This window comes from Equus asinus, chromosome 11 (assembly GCF_041296235.1).
Source record: "Equus asinus isolate D_3611 breed Donkey chromosome 11, EquAss-T2T_v2, whole genome shotgun sequence".
In the NCBI taxonomy this organism is placed as follows: Eukaryota; Metazoa; Chordata; class Mammalia; order Perissodactyla; family Equidae; genus Equus; species Equus asinus.
Window position 1 is genome coordinate 11,421,113 of NC_091800.1, and position 15,065 is coordinate 11,436,177.

Genomic DNA, 15,065 nt, shown 5'->3' on the forward strand with positions numbered 1-15,065 from the left:
AGCGTGGCCGTGTCAAGCAGAGGCTGCTCCCCGCAGCCCAGCGCCAGCTCTGTTCAATGGTCTCTACGACACAGCACCTGCTGTACGTGGGGCACTCGGCGAGAGTGTAGGACCAACAGGAAAATGGTTGGTTGTTCTCACAGTCCAGAACCTCACCTGAAAGAATATTCTGAAGAAAGCACTGCAGCAGGAATATGGACTGTTATGGAAACAAAACTGCCCGTGCCTTCTCTGTCTCCAGAAAAGGGAGCGGAAAGGTGACAATCCACTCAGGAAAAAGGGAGCGATGGCGTAGAAATAAACAGAGTCCCACTATGAAAAGGGACATTCCTTCTCCCACCTCCATACAAGCCCGCCTCACCGCAGCCTTCAGAGTCTCCCTGGGCTTGATTTCTGGTTGCCATTATCAGACTACTAGGCTGGTAACAGAAAGAACTTCTGTCACGAAAGAAATCTAAATTTATTATTTTAGTACCTTCATTCTTTCAAGAATACTATGGACTTCAGGTTTATTAGCTTCACTATCATGGGCAGAGAAGGAAGGCTTCCCAGATCTACAGACGGGTCAAGTCGACAAGGTTCAGAAAGTCTAAATGACACAGAGAGACAGCAGCCACACCAGGCCCGCGCAGCCTGAAGTGGGGCTGTTCCCAGCATTGGTACCAGCTGCTCTCAGCTCCTGGAAGCAGCAGCCTTCACTTCAGGGCAGACACCCTCAGGCTGCTCTGAGCTAAGAAGGCCCCTTCCCTCAGCCACACAGCTCCAACTCCAGTTTACGCAGAATGCTCACCAAACCCACCCGCCGGCAGTCCCCACCGCGAATGCCAACAGCCGGAGGGAAACAGTCAAATGAAAGGCACTGGCTGTGGCAGGATGGGTGAACCTTATGCCAGAATCTACTCCAATGTCCAGAAATGTCTTTCCTCCAGCCTGTGTTCCTGGGATGAATCAGTCTTGATCAATGGGTAAGGTAAACAGCTCCAGCCACGGCTCCGTCAATGCCGACGCATTCGCCTTCGGAGTGAAATGAACATGTTTAGTAGGCTACTGAATCGTTTTACCAATCTGCTCCCCATCCTTCTAGCAGATTCACAGGTGGCAAATGCACTAACCCTCCCGTAATAAACTATGACTCGCTTTGAACAACTGCAGGGTGGTTATTTTCAAAGCCGCTCTGGGGTTGAGGTTGGGGGGTGGGCGGGATTATGGAGAAAGAGAAAGAGAAGTCCCTCAAGTTTACCACAGGGCTGATAACCTGCCATTGAAGATGCTACCACTCTAGGTTTTGACTGGAAGAGACCTAAACCTTGAGGTGGAGAGAACCTCGGCCTGGGATCCAATGTCAGTGATCTACAGCTCCGGAAGGCAAGAGTCCCGAAGGCCCAGGAATGAAAAAGCAGACACCCCATGGCTTTAGAACCCCAAGTGGCAGAGGGTCCCCATCCCAACAATGGGACAACCCCACAGCCAAGTTGCCCACTGGCGGGCGGCAGCAGGCACCCAGAGATCCCCAGGCTAGGGGTGAAAAGGTGAGAAAGGTGAAAAGGAAGGTCGCCATTCTGGAGCATGTGGCTGCAAGATGGTCATGCACCTAGGAAGGGCCCCCCAGAGAGCAGATCTAGTTCAGCCCTTAAAGAGGTAAGTGTCTTTAAAAAGTCAGTTGTGACTTTTAAAAAATCCTTCCCAACATTGCTCTCTCCTCAGCCTTCCTCATCTCGCAAACATGGTAACTCCACTCGACCTGAAATCATATTCCACCTCTTTCACATCTCACCTGGAATCCAGTGGCCAATCCTATTGAGTCTACCTGTAAAATCTACAGATAGAGGAAGTACATAAATCTACAGATGGAGCAGAATTCAACCACCTCACATTGCTACCATTTCCATCCCAGTCCAAGCTGCCATCATCCCTCACCAAAATTACATATGGTCACTCTCTCTTGTGTAGAAATAACCTAGAGTTGGGTTTTATTCCAAAATTAGTTACAAGTCTCTGAACTGGTCTCCCTGCTTCCATGCCTGCCTCTCCCCCACCCACCCACCTTTTCTCCACTCAGCATTTGAAGTAATCCTTAAAAACTACCTAACAGCCTACAATGGTTCCCCACCCCACTCAAAGTAAAAGCAAAAACTTCATGGCCTATAAGATCTGCCCTCAACTGCAACAGATCACAGTGGAGAGAGCCCCCAGGCCTGAAAAGGTCAATCAAACAGGAAAACACTAGGGTCCCATCCACAGGTCCCTCTTGGAGTGAGGACCAAGAGCCAGGTGGAATGATGGACATCTCAGGAGACGCCTCTGGCCCAGAGGAAAATGTTTCTCTCCAGAACAAGGACACACTATTCCTGTTTGAAATTCCTTCCTAGGATTAATAAACCAATACCTCCAAATACATAGCTAATAATGAAAAGGGATTAATTCAATTAAACTTAATGCTGGGCCCTCCAACATAATTATGCATTTTTACTGGCCTTAGCAGAAAGAAACTGGACTAGAACAGTCAATAAACATGTATTTAATTCCACTAAAGAACAGAACCCTCTACCAAATATAATTAACACGTGCCCTAGAATTCAAGCTGCCAAGGTCAGCAATCTTGTCTTCCAAGCCCTTTTTCCTCTAAAGCAAATAATTATATACATACGAGCACCCACGTGGCTCAAATCCAGATCTAACAACCGAGTACGTTTCTGATCTCTACAAAGTCTCGTCCTGTTTGTTTAGTCAAAACTCCTTTGACACCTTTTAAGCTTTATGTACAATGACTAAACATGACCTTAATATGCTAAACCTTTAAAAACTATTTTAATCCTTTGTTGCCTCTGTCCCCTAGATTTCTATTCTGATTGTGTGACTTAAGACCTTTTGTTTCAATGACAGAAGGGTGTGTTCATATAAAAATAATAATTTCCACTCAGACCAACTAAAAATATCAGGGGGTAAATGTATCACGGTTTCCTATTATCTGACCAAACAGAAAGGGCAACAGATGTTAAGATAAATCCTTAGTAAATTATAATTCAAATGAAACACAATCAGGAAATTCAGCCAGAGGCCAACATATACAGTTCTAAGGGTCAAACTTTACACAGCACGTTTTTAGGGAACTACATCTGGTACTGAAATCCAAAGCCTCTCCTCCTGGTTACTTACAGACCCAGCTCCAGGTTACTTCCAGACACGAGCGCCTGACTGTGGGTATTAGGTAGTATGGTTCTCTTCCTGAAGGCACATGTCTGGCTGTCCTAATCATACAAGTCAAACACAACTCCTATCTGGTTCCCACACCCACTGAAAAGGGGAAGAGACTAAAATAGCACGCTGTGGTAGTACTACAGCGCAAACGCCGCCCGGTGTACACACCGGCTTTAGGAGGACTGCCAGACCTGCCTGGCCCAGGAAGTTTTCTACTACGCAGAAAGGAACATACGGAGAATAGGTTGTCTTTATTAAGCCAGAAGAACTTCCTCTCGCTCCAAACCATCTGGAAGGCTTGAAGAATCCGGCCTTTACAGGCCAATTCGGGTCACAAGGAAGCCCACCCAAAGGGGACTTCCCCGAAAAAACCCTGGAGATCCAGACAAGAGGTGCGGGCGGGCAGGGCGCGTCCCGGGGTCTAGGGAAGATGAGAGGTGGGCGCCGCGGGTAGGGTGCGGGGGGTGCGCGGCGCTGTCCCCAGGCCGACCACCTGCCGCGGGACCACCCTCCCGACCGCCGGGCGGGCTCCTCATCCGCGGCGGATGACACATCGCGGACCTCGTGGCGGGGCGGGGTTCCCAGCACCGCGCCATGTAAGGGAAGGTCTCCGGATGCGTCCTGGGCCGGCCCCAGTGCCCGCTCCACGCCCCCTGCCCAGGCCGACCACCCGGTGCGTGCCGGCGCCCGGGTCCCTGGCACGGCGCGCGGGGCCGGCATCCCCGAGGCGCCAGGTCGCCCACGCTTACTCACTCGGTGTTGCATCATGCACCACGCCGCGCCTTCAGGGAACCAAAATGGACTCCGGTGAAGGAGACAGCCACATGGGCACCGGCCCCGCGCGCACACCCCCGGGCCCGCCCTGCCCTCGCCCACCCTGGAAGATGCCAGCGACCCCGGCGCGGGACCCTCGCCGCTAGTCGCACCGCCTTCCCACGGCCCCACGCAGCCCTGGGTCCCCTCCAAGGTGACCCGGACCCGGGGAGCTGCCCTGGCGCCGGCGGAGACCGGGCACTCACCGAGCCGTCGGGCGGCAGGATGCCGGCAAGACTGTGGACGGACGGACGCGCAGGCGGCTGGGCTGACGGACGCTGGGCCGGAGGCGCGGCGCGGGGGCCGGGGCGGGAGTGCGCGCTGCGGTTAGCGGATGCCGGCTGGCCGCGTGCCCCGCCCGGCAGTTGACCGGCTGCTCACACCTGCCCGCGCCGACTGAATGGAGCGCGAGGGCGGGCAAGCTCCGGCGCCGGTTTCATCAGCCGCGCGCCCGGCACCCGCCCTCCGCCCGCCCCCGGCCTGGCAGCGCGGGCCGCTCGCTGCGTCACTGCCGCGCACCAATGCGAGCGCGGCGCGGCGGCAGGGCGCCCGGCGGCGCGGGGCGGGCCGGGGCGGCTTCCCGCGCGCCAGCCCCAGCCTCGGATGCCCCGCAGGCGGGCGGCGCCTGCCCACGTTTCCGCGGCCGCCCCGCCCGCTTGTTGCCATTTGTCCGCCAATCCGAGCCGGCGGCGGGCCCGCATCCTTTGGTCCAGGCAGCCCCAGCGGCGGGCTGACACCGATCGCGCAACCAGTTTTCCTTTCCCAAAATAAAAGATTTGGGAAGCACTTCAAGGATTTTTTAAAAATTATAATTTTTCATTTCTTTGTCATTGGATTATTTTCTTGCTATTCCCTTGCTTTTAATAAATAACTTATCCCTGCCCCTTGTCAGGAAGGGCCCTGAAGACTGAATCTACCTGTGCCCCTTGGGGGTGGGACAAGCATGACTGGTCACGGGCTAGTCACAGCCGCTTTTTTCCGGAGTTAAATGTCCCAGAGATGGCAGAAACTTCAGTACCGAATCCCACAGGCCTCACCTCACAAGCTCACTCTTTCTTGTGTCTCTTTGCTCCTAAAAAACAAGCAAGAACCACAATCTATGGAGATCCGGTAATCTGTGACATGGCAGAGGTGAGCGGGACATACATTAATCCTGCCAGTTTCCTTGTAACTTTGTGGCAAACAGAAAAAACGACAGCACGGTGTCCGTGGCCTTTGAATCCTTTCCACATTTCCTCCCCATGTCCTTGGTCAGTAACGGGTGCTCATTGTCAGCCGCTGGATGTGATACTCTCTGGGAATTACACTAGCTATTTATAAAGCATATAGCTGCATGGTACTGGGTTCAGAAAAGGTTTTTTTTTTTTAAAGATTTTATTTTTCCTTTTTCTCCCCAAAGTCCCCTGATACATAGTTGTATATTTTAGTTGTGGGTCCTTCTAGTTGTGGCATGTAGGACGCGGCCTCAACGTGGCCTGATGAGCGGTGCCATGTCCGTGCCCAGGATCTGAACTGGCAAAACCCTGGGCGGCCAAAGCAGAGCGCGTGAACTTAACCACTCGGCTTGTGGCCAGCCCCAAGAAAAGGTTTTAATGAACACAAAGAAATGAGCTAATGTTTGTAAAGCACTTTGAAAAATGCTCGGCATCATATAAGTGACTACCTATGCATTGTTTTAAAACGATGTTTTCATTGTACAGTGATGAAATGATGTTCTAAAGTTGCATTAAGAAGGTCTCCTGTGCTGGGGCATTTTTTGAATCCCACACAGCCTCCTTTACCTGCCTACATTGCCTTGAAAGCATTCCCCCTTCTCACAGAGGGAAGCCTGGTATGATTCAAGGACCACCCACTTTGCCTTTGCACCAGATCTGGATTTGAATCTGAATTCTACCACTTCATTCCCTGTGTGGTCTTCTGCAAGCTATTTCACCTGTTTGGAGCTTATGAACCTTGTTTGCTTATTAGAAGACTATCCTTTAGTCTTGATTATGGGATTTTTTTTTTAAAGACTCTTGGCAGTAAAATAGAATTTAGTATATTGTAGAGATGCTCTGCTTAGGTAACACACAGAGGGAACACAGAGTCGATATTTGTAAATTCTAAGAGCAAGTGTTCCAGGCCCTGGTGGGTGTATGGGTGGAACTGAACCAAGGAGATTGGTAGCACTGTGCTCAGTTTAGCAATCCCACCCAGGAGGCTTCCTCTCCAGAAAGACAATAGGAGACCCTCAGTGACAAGCCTCATAAGCAAGCAGCTTCCCAGCAAAAAAGATTCAGTGTGAGCCAGGGAAAAAATAATTATGCTCAAGGTCACAGCAAAAAGTTAGAAAAAAAGCTGAAAACATAACTGGCTGAATGTCTTAAGTACAGCTAAATTTCAGGCAGTTAAGATTCCCATTGCAGGTCCAGAGGAGTCATGAGTGACAGGCAACCTTGATTAGAATCAAAGAGCAGTTGAACCAAGATTCCAAACACCATTAAGGAAAGGAGATGCTAGAATCTCGGCGCTAGAGAGCACCATCTAAGGTTAAGTTTGCCAAACAAAGTTCTGGCCTAGCAGCATTAGTTAGCGTGGGGGGACAAAAAGTGTAGAGCATCAGAGTCAGACAGATGTGGTTTAAACTCTAACTCGACTTCTGCTCGCTGCTGGCCTAGGGAAATCGTGCTTGTCCTCCCTTATGCTCAGTTTCCTCGTCTTCAAAATAAGGATTTTACTATCTACTGGATAGGAATAACTTCATGGTAAGAATGAAAAATATACATTCAGTAAAGCTGGAAAAAAAGAAAAAATATGCATAAAGATGGAACAAAATAGAGAGCTCAGAAATTTTTTGTTGTTGGTGCCAATTCTGACTCCTAGAGACGGTGTGTATGTCAGAGCAGAACTCTGCCCGGTCTTTTGGCGCCACCCTCTCCTCTTCCAGGCTCTGTATCAGACAGTGCTCCACTGCTGTTCACAGGGTTTTCATGGCCAGTTTTTTCAGATGTAGGTGGTCAGGTCCTTCCTTCTTACCTGTCTTAGTCTGGAAGCTCTGCTGAAACTTGTCCACCATGGGTGACCCTGCTGGTATGAGACATACCAGTGGCATAGCTTTCAGCATCACAGCAACACAGAGCTGCAGTGTGACATCCAACAGAAAAAACCCAGAAATAGACCCACACAGTATAGTTGACTGATTTTTGAGACAAAAGAACAAAGGCAACACCATGGAGAAAGGATCGTCTCTTCAACAAATGGTGCTGAAATAACTGGATACCCACGTGTAAAAAAATGGATCTAGACACAGGCCTTACATCTTTCACAAAAATTAACTGAAAATTAATCATAGACCTAACTGTAAATGCAAAATGAGAAAACTCCTAGAAGATAACATAGGAGAAAATCTGTGATCTTTAGGTTTGGCAATGACTTTTTAGATAGGACACCAAAAACGCGATCCACAAAAGAAAAAATTGATAAGTTGGACTTCATTAAAATTTAAAACTTCTGCTGCTCTGCAAAAGACAGTATTAGGAGAGTAAAAAGACAAGCCACAGACTGGAAGAAAATCATTGCAAAACACGTACCTAATATAGTACTGGTACCCAGAATATACCAAAAGAACTCTTAAAACTCAACAATAAGAAAACAAACAACCCAATTCTTTAAATGGGCAAAAAACCTGAACAGACACCTCATCAAAGAAGATATACAGATGGCAAATAAGCATATAAAAAGACATTTAACATCATTTGTCGCTAGGGAATTGCAAATTAAAATGAGATACCACTGCACACCGATTGAATAGCTAAAATCCAGAACACCAACACCATGAGATGCTGTCGAGGACGGGGAGCAGCAGGAACTCTCACTCAGTGCTGGTGGGAATGCAAAATGGGACAGCCACTTTGGAGGACAGAGTGGCAGTTTCTTACAAAACTAAACATAGTCATACCGTACAATCTGGCAATTGCATCCTTGGTAGTTACCCAAAGGAATTGTGTCCACACAAAAACCTACACATGAACGTTTATAGCAGCTTTACTCCTAATTGCCAAAATTTGGAAGTAACCAAGATGTCCAGGTGAATGGATAAAAAAACTGTGGTACATCCAGGCAATGAAATATAATTTATCAACAAAAAGAAATGAGCTCTCAGGCCATGAAGAGCTTGGAGGGACATTAAATGCATGTTGCTAAGTGAAAGAAGCCCATTTGAAAAAGCAATATAGTATGTGATTCCAACCTCTGGAAAAAGCAAAACTAAGACGAGAGTAAAAGATCAGTGGTTGTCAGGGGCTTGTGGGGGCAGGGGAGGGAGGGATGAATAAATTGAACACAGAGGAGTTTTATGACAGTTAAACTGCTCTGAATGAATCTGTAAAGGAGGACAGCGGTCCCTATACATTCGTCAAAACCCACACAATGTCCAGCACAAAGAGTAAACCTTAATACAAACTATGGGATTTAGCTAGTAATAATGTGTCAGTATTGGCTCATCAATTGTGATAAATGTACCACACTAATTCAAGATGTTCATAACAGGGGAACTGGGGGTGGGGGGAGTACGTGGGAACTCGCTGTACTTTCCTCTCAGTTTTTCTGTGGTATATATAGTACTTACATATAAATACAGACATATGTAAGGGTCTACATACTGTACATGGTACAGGTCTACCTGTAGAAAGTAATCATTTAGGAGCCGGCCCCATGGCCGAGTGGTTTAGCTCGCACGCTCTGCTTTGGTGGCCTGGGGTTTCGTCGGTTCACATCCTGGGCGTGGACATGGCACCGCTCATCAGGCCATGCTGAGGCGGCGTCCCACATGCCACAACTAAGAGGACCCACAACTAAAAATATACAACTATGTACTGGGGGAATTTGGGGAGAAGAAGAAAAAGAAAAAGAAAGAAGATTGGCAAGAGATGTTAGCACAGGTGCCAATCTTTGAGAAAAAAAGTACTCATTTAATAATAGCAGTTATTAAGCAGATCAAGGAAACAGCGCTGCTCTGTTTTCTAAGGTGTTTCAAGGCAGTGCACTGGATAGGTTAAGTGTGTGGGCTCTGGATCAGAGAACACGACTTTGACACCTGGCTTTGCAACTTCTAAGCCACATATACTTAGGCAAATTACTTCATCTTTCTCCAAGCTTCACTTTCCTCATTTCTGCCATAGGGATAATAATGTCTGTGATGAATAAATGATGATATTCATGTAAAACATTTAGCACCATACCTGGCACGTAGCAAATGCCCAGAGAACATTGTTATTAACCTCAATCCTAGACTGATTCACGGGGTCACACGGAATGCTAAGATGGGAGCATTTCTTCTTCCATAGTAAAGGGATGTTCTTACAACCAGACACTTTTTCAGGAAAAGACTGTCAGCAGTGGCCCTGCAAGGACTGAGTGGTAAAACCTCACTGTTCTGGGGGTCCAGGTGGGGAGGTAAGGAACACAGTTGCCACTGCCTTCTTCATAGCACCTCTACTGTTGCCTGGCCAGCTCCTTCCTGTTCTTCTGGAACCAGCACTATCCCCTTTTCTGGGACATTCTGCTCTTGTCCCTACCAACTTCCCCTACTATTGTGTCCTCAGCAGGAACTGCCATCTCACAAAACCCCGTCTCCCTCAGCATAGAAATTTTGCTGGATGTGGGAGGCCCCTGATCCAAGCCGGTCAGCTACCCACTGGCTGCAGTGAGGGCCCACAGTGTAAGTAAACTGAGGTCACCTCAGAAGCCTTCCCAAGTCCTTTGGGAATTAGAAGAAAGAGAAGTGTCTTTCCTCCCTGTCAGCAGAGCCAGACAGATGTCAGCCAGGTGCTACCAGCAGCCACAGTGGCAGCTGTGTGGAATTAGCGAGTCTGAGAGAATGAAGTGGGCACACAGAGGAATCAAAGACGGGGCATGAAGTGAGTGTTAATAGTGCTCGAGTCCCCACTCAGTGCTCACTGAGGGCCCATCTGGATGTAGGAGCCAGTGAGATGCTCTTTTTCCTCAAGACCATTTGTCTTGGGGTTCTGTCACTTATATCCAAAAGAGACCTGATTCATACAGCTCTTCTATCCTAGAAGCTTTCTACCATGGTCCAGGCGGGAAGAATTATAAACACCTAGGCAAAACATTGCCCCTCCAGAAAAGACAGTCAGTGACATGCCCAAGGCCCGTCAGGACTGAAAAGCGCAGGCCTTGGCCGGAGAGGATCTGACTATAGGTTTTAGCTGATAGAGAATGCAATCAGATCTCTGCCAAATTTGCAGGAGCCCTTTGAAACCAGCTGTGTGCATGGCTGTGTCACGGCAGAGAGTGCTTTCTCTTCACTACAAAAACAGTGTGCCTGCCTCAAGAGGAAGGGTCTTTCTTATAATGCACATTTTTGTGAGAAAATATAACTGTAAGAAAATGGTGAGAGATGCCCACAAAGGTCTATGTCCATGTATATTTATCACAGTGCCATTTATAACAGCAAAAGGAGAAACTTCATAAATGTCCAAATATAAAGATTGGTTAAATACATTTAGATCCATTTATAAAATGGAGTAAAATATTAAGCAGTCATTAAATATCATGCTTTCAAATAATATTTAATGTGGAAAGTATGCATATTATATTATGAGAATGAGATATAATATTTTTGTCTGCAATATTCTTCCAGTTTTTATATATACACACATACACATATATTCACATAGATAAACATTCATATATGCATATATATTATATATAATCAGGATGGAAAAATAAAAATATTGTCCCTAGAAGGAGTTTTAATTCTTTTGTATACTTACCTTGATATTCTACACGGATAATTTATAATAAACTCAATAGATATTATTAAAAGTCAGAGTTGAAGCCAAAAAGTAAACTGAAGTTCTACTTCCAGCCCCATCCTGCCCCCAAAATCTGCACAGCCAGAGAGCACCCAGGCCTTCATCCTCACCTCCCACTGTCCTTTGTGGTTCATCAAGAAAAAAGCTCAGGCCTGGCATGTAAACATTGACAAGCCTTTCAGGCCATTAGCACCAGGTAACCAGGTAACCAGGTTACCAGGGCATGAGCTCTGAAAAGGTGATGATGTCATATCTTTCCAATAAATACTCAAAATAAAACTTTTAAAATAAGTATAAGGAAGTCCAACCATTTCCATTTTTTCCCATACTGCCCTGATTCCCTTCAATGCTTTTTTCTTTAATATCGCATTTTTTCCAACAGAAATCTTTTGGGGCCCCTGGTTAGCTAGAGCCCTGGGCACCAGCTTGGTTTGCCAGGCCAGTACTCGAACACTGACTAACCTGAGCCCTGGCCAGAGTCACTGCTGAGAGAGGAATCTTCTTCACTCAGCTTCCCAGCTTAAATTTGCTTCAAATTTGAAGTCCAATGGTATATATTTTCTACTGGGTTTCCATAGTGTTTGGAAGTTTTTTTGTGCTTCATGAAAAGTTTTTAACTAATTTTCCATGCCTTTGTTGTCTCCTTCAACATATGAACACTATATCCATTGCCGTTTAAATCTAGGAAACACATTTAGGAGAATATTCTGGAATGTATAATGTGTTGTGAACTGAATTGTGTCCCCCTAAGGTTTATATGTTGCAGCCTTAACTGCCAGTACCTCAGAATATGACTGTATTTAGACAAAGGGCCGTTAAAGAGGTAATTAAATTAAATGAGGCCCTAATCCAATATGACTAGTATCTTTATAGAGAAGGAGATTGGGGCTCACACTAGGGATGTGTGAGCACAGAGGAAGGGCCACATGAGGACGTAGTGAGAAGATGACGAGCTACAAGCCAAGAGGAGAGACCTTGAAAGAAACTAAACCTGCCAACACTTTGATTTTGGACTTCCAGCCTCCAGAACTGTGAGGAAATAAATCTCTGGTGTTTAAGCCAGCCAGTCTGCGGTATTTTGTTATGGCAGCCCTAGCAACTTAATATATGCTGGAAATCATATTTAAAAAGAAGCTTGACTGTCAGAGCTGGGAAAGATACGAGCTGAGCCCCACCAGAGCAAACCTCTGGTTTTACAGAAGCTGGAGGCACCACGCAGTCCTCAGGGTCACGGGACCCAAGAGAGGCAGAACCAGGTCCTCGGTCTGACAGTGCAGGCCTCTTCACCACCTAAGACTGACGCCCCTATTCGCTTATTTATCAATTTGTTGCTACTAAGCTGTTTCCCACTATTGCTCTCCCCTCTCTTGGCTCATGTGCCCAATGTGGAAGATAGGAAAGCCTTTGAGATTCTCCATGTCATCCTTGTCTATATCATTTGCAGTTTAGTAGCTGTGCTGCCAACGCAAGCTCACCGCTTGCTCTACACTGATATGAGCACAATGCTATCAGCTTCAGAAGGCTGTTACTTCCTACCGTGAGCACAGTGGCAGAGTGGGAAAAACAGGACGTTTGGCATCAGATAGGTGTGGGTGTGAATCTGGACTCCATCACTAATCAACGGTGTGACCTTGGTCAAGTTATTTAACCTCTTAGAGTCTCCTTAAACGAGGGCAGCAATATCTACCCTTGACTGATTGTTGTGAGGATTAAATGAGATAATGTGTGAAAGGAAGGGGTCAACAAGCACTAGCTCCCTCCCACCTTGTCTTCTTTCCTCTGTCCTCCTATGATTCCATCCTCTCCCCTTCTGGCAATAAGAAAGAAAGTCAAAGAAAGGGTAGTGTTTCTGATTCTCTTCCATTGCCCTTCCCACTAAAACACACCTGTCTTGCTCAACCAGGGAAGTCCTGCCTCTGGCTCTCAGTGTTCTGTGTGGCCCCTGGAGGTAGCTCATCACATCATCATCTTTTGTGGGGCCTAGCTAATTTCTGCATGGATTTAATTTGGCAGAAACTATCCCCTTCTTTGGATTTCTAGAAAGGTACACCACTTGTGTGATACGCCAGCTTCAGACAAACCTAGACACTGTGGTTTTACACTCTGGATGGGTTCATTACACATATGTTTTTTCTTGCTGCATTAAGATAAAAAAGGCATGAGATCTCAGTTCACTCAAACACTCTAGAAGTTTCTACTTGGCTAAGCAAAAATATAGCCTTTATGCAAAGATATTTTGGGCTTCAAAACAGTTTGTCCATGTCCCTGGCCATCCTCTTCCTGCCTTCAGCTGCTGTAATCTCACAGTCTTGGAATTAGGCCTCCATGTTTGCATCTTACACTGAACATTCCTCCTGCGAGAGTGGGCTCTCAAGGCAACAAGCACAATGTGGTCACTGAGACCACGGATGGTAGAGACAGAGCCGTCTGTAGGGCTCTCAACAGGTAATTGACCTCTCTAAGCCTCAGTTTCCTCATCTGAAAACTGGGAAATCTAACAAGCTGCCGTAAGAGTCGAAATAAAGCTTGAAAGGCTGCTATGCAGTGTCTGCCGCATGGTAATAACGACTCCACAAGGGACACCTATCATTATTGTCATCAGCAGCAGCAGTTTTCATGTGATGCATGCTCTGCTGACACAAGGAAGTGCCAGCGGAATACCTTCATCAGGGACTATTTTATTCTTTGACTCCTAAGAGGCTTAGTGGGGGAAAAAAGCCACAGGGGCAGTGGTATTTATAAATGGTTTATCTTTGTGAACTAACGGTACACCTTCAAGTTGACAAGTTGATAGGAACTTGCCAACAAAACCATCTGCAAAAGGTTTGTTATAATTCAGAGCATGGGCAGCTATTGCTCAGACTGAACGTACTACCTAGAACAGGATTTCTCACTCTCTCCGCTACTGACATTTTGGCTCAGATAATTCTTTGTTGTAGGGGGTAGCCCTGTGCACTATAGGATGTTTAGCAGGATCCCTGGCCTCTACCCACCAGATGTCAGTTGCACCCTCCCACAACCAAAAATATCTCTAGACATTGCCAAATGGCCCCTGAGAGGCACAAATCACCTCCCTTTGAGTGCCACTGACCCAAAGGAACAGCTGATTGTCTCACACTGGGTGTTGAATACTGTCCCTTGGGTGAAAAGAGAATACATAATCCAACAGGTGGTTGAGGTTCAGCTGGTTAGCACCTGTTCAACTTATAGTCCAACACCTATTCTTTTTTTTTTTTTGAGGAAGACTGGCCCTGAGCTAACATCCATGCCTGTCTTCCTCTATTTTATATGTGGGATGCCTACCACAGAATGGCTTTTTGCCAAGCGGTGCCATGTCTGCACCAGGGATCCGAACCAGCAAACCCGGTGCCGCCGAGAAGTGGAACACGCACACTTAACCGCTGCGACACCAGGATGGTTTCCCAACACCTATTCTTATTGGTTGGTGCCTGTGCCACATGGTTGTTAACTATTGTTAATATAATTCCTGCATTGTAGTGAGCCTTTGGTTGAGGTCTCCCTAAATAAGTAAAGATTAAAGCGAGTCTTAGCCGTGCACGTAGCGAAGACAAAATTAATTCAAAGAACATCATGGTGGCTAAAAGTAGGCAGATGGTCGTCATTCTACCTCAAAGGCTTCCAACAATGTCCCACTGTGGTCTTTTCACCCACTGTTATCTTCACTCTCATCTTTGCCAGTCAGAGCGTAGAGTGGTATTTCAGACTGCTTCACCTGAATGATCACCACAGGCTACTTATCTAGTTCCGGCCTTTTGCAGAGCAGATTTTAAGAGATGATGGTCCTCCGAATATCTCCGTAAACAGACATATGCCACTTCTGATGATGGATCCTTCAGCTCCCGCGTGGTGCGTGTGCACCATGTAACCCTACAGGATGGTTTCCGACTTTGGGACCCGGAGTGACGTAGCGGGCATGGTGACCTGTTATTAAAATGAAAGACATCCAGAAGTATTGCCACTGGTATCTGATCTGTGTCCAGAAGGGTTCTCCAATGCGGGGAAAGGGGTGCGAACTGCGGTACCGGTGAATTCAGGACCAAGGGAAAGATTACCAATAAACTGAGTTGAGTTACTCCCTAAGATTAGCTCATTTGTCAAGTAGAGTCACTCAGCTGCTATAAGCAGCAACACAATTGTTGCTAAAATTTACCATTGGAATAATGAGCCACTCATGGTGAGCCTTCCCAGATATCAATTCATTATAGGGGCCTTTTTTTT

General features: G+C 46.8%; 1 protein-coding gene across 6 annotated transcripts in view; it reads right to left on the reverse strand.

Moving 5' to 3' along the window:
• SLC7A1 (solute carrier family 7 member 1) overlaps positions 1–4,528 on the reverse strand; it is a 79,192-nt gene extending 74,664 nt beyond the window's left edge. The window contains exon 1 of one of the 6 annotated variants that reach the window (XM_014843845.3): positions 4,218–4,528. The gene's annotated coding sequence lies outside the window, so the exon portion shown is untranslated. The remainder of the gene's footprint in view (positions 1–4,217) is intronic. The other 5 variants (XM_014843841.3, XM_014843843.3, XM_044777357.2 and 2 more) reach the window with 5 other exon arrangements.
• Between the last annotated feature and the right edge of the window lie 10,537 nt (positions 4,529–15,065).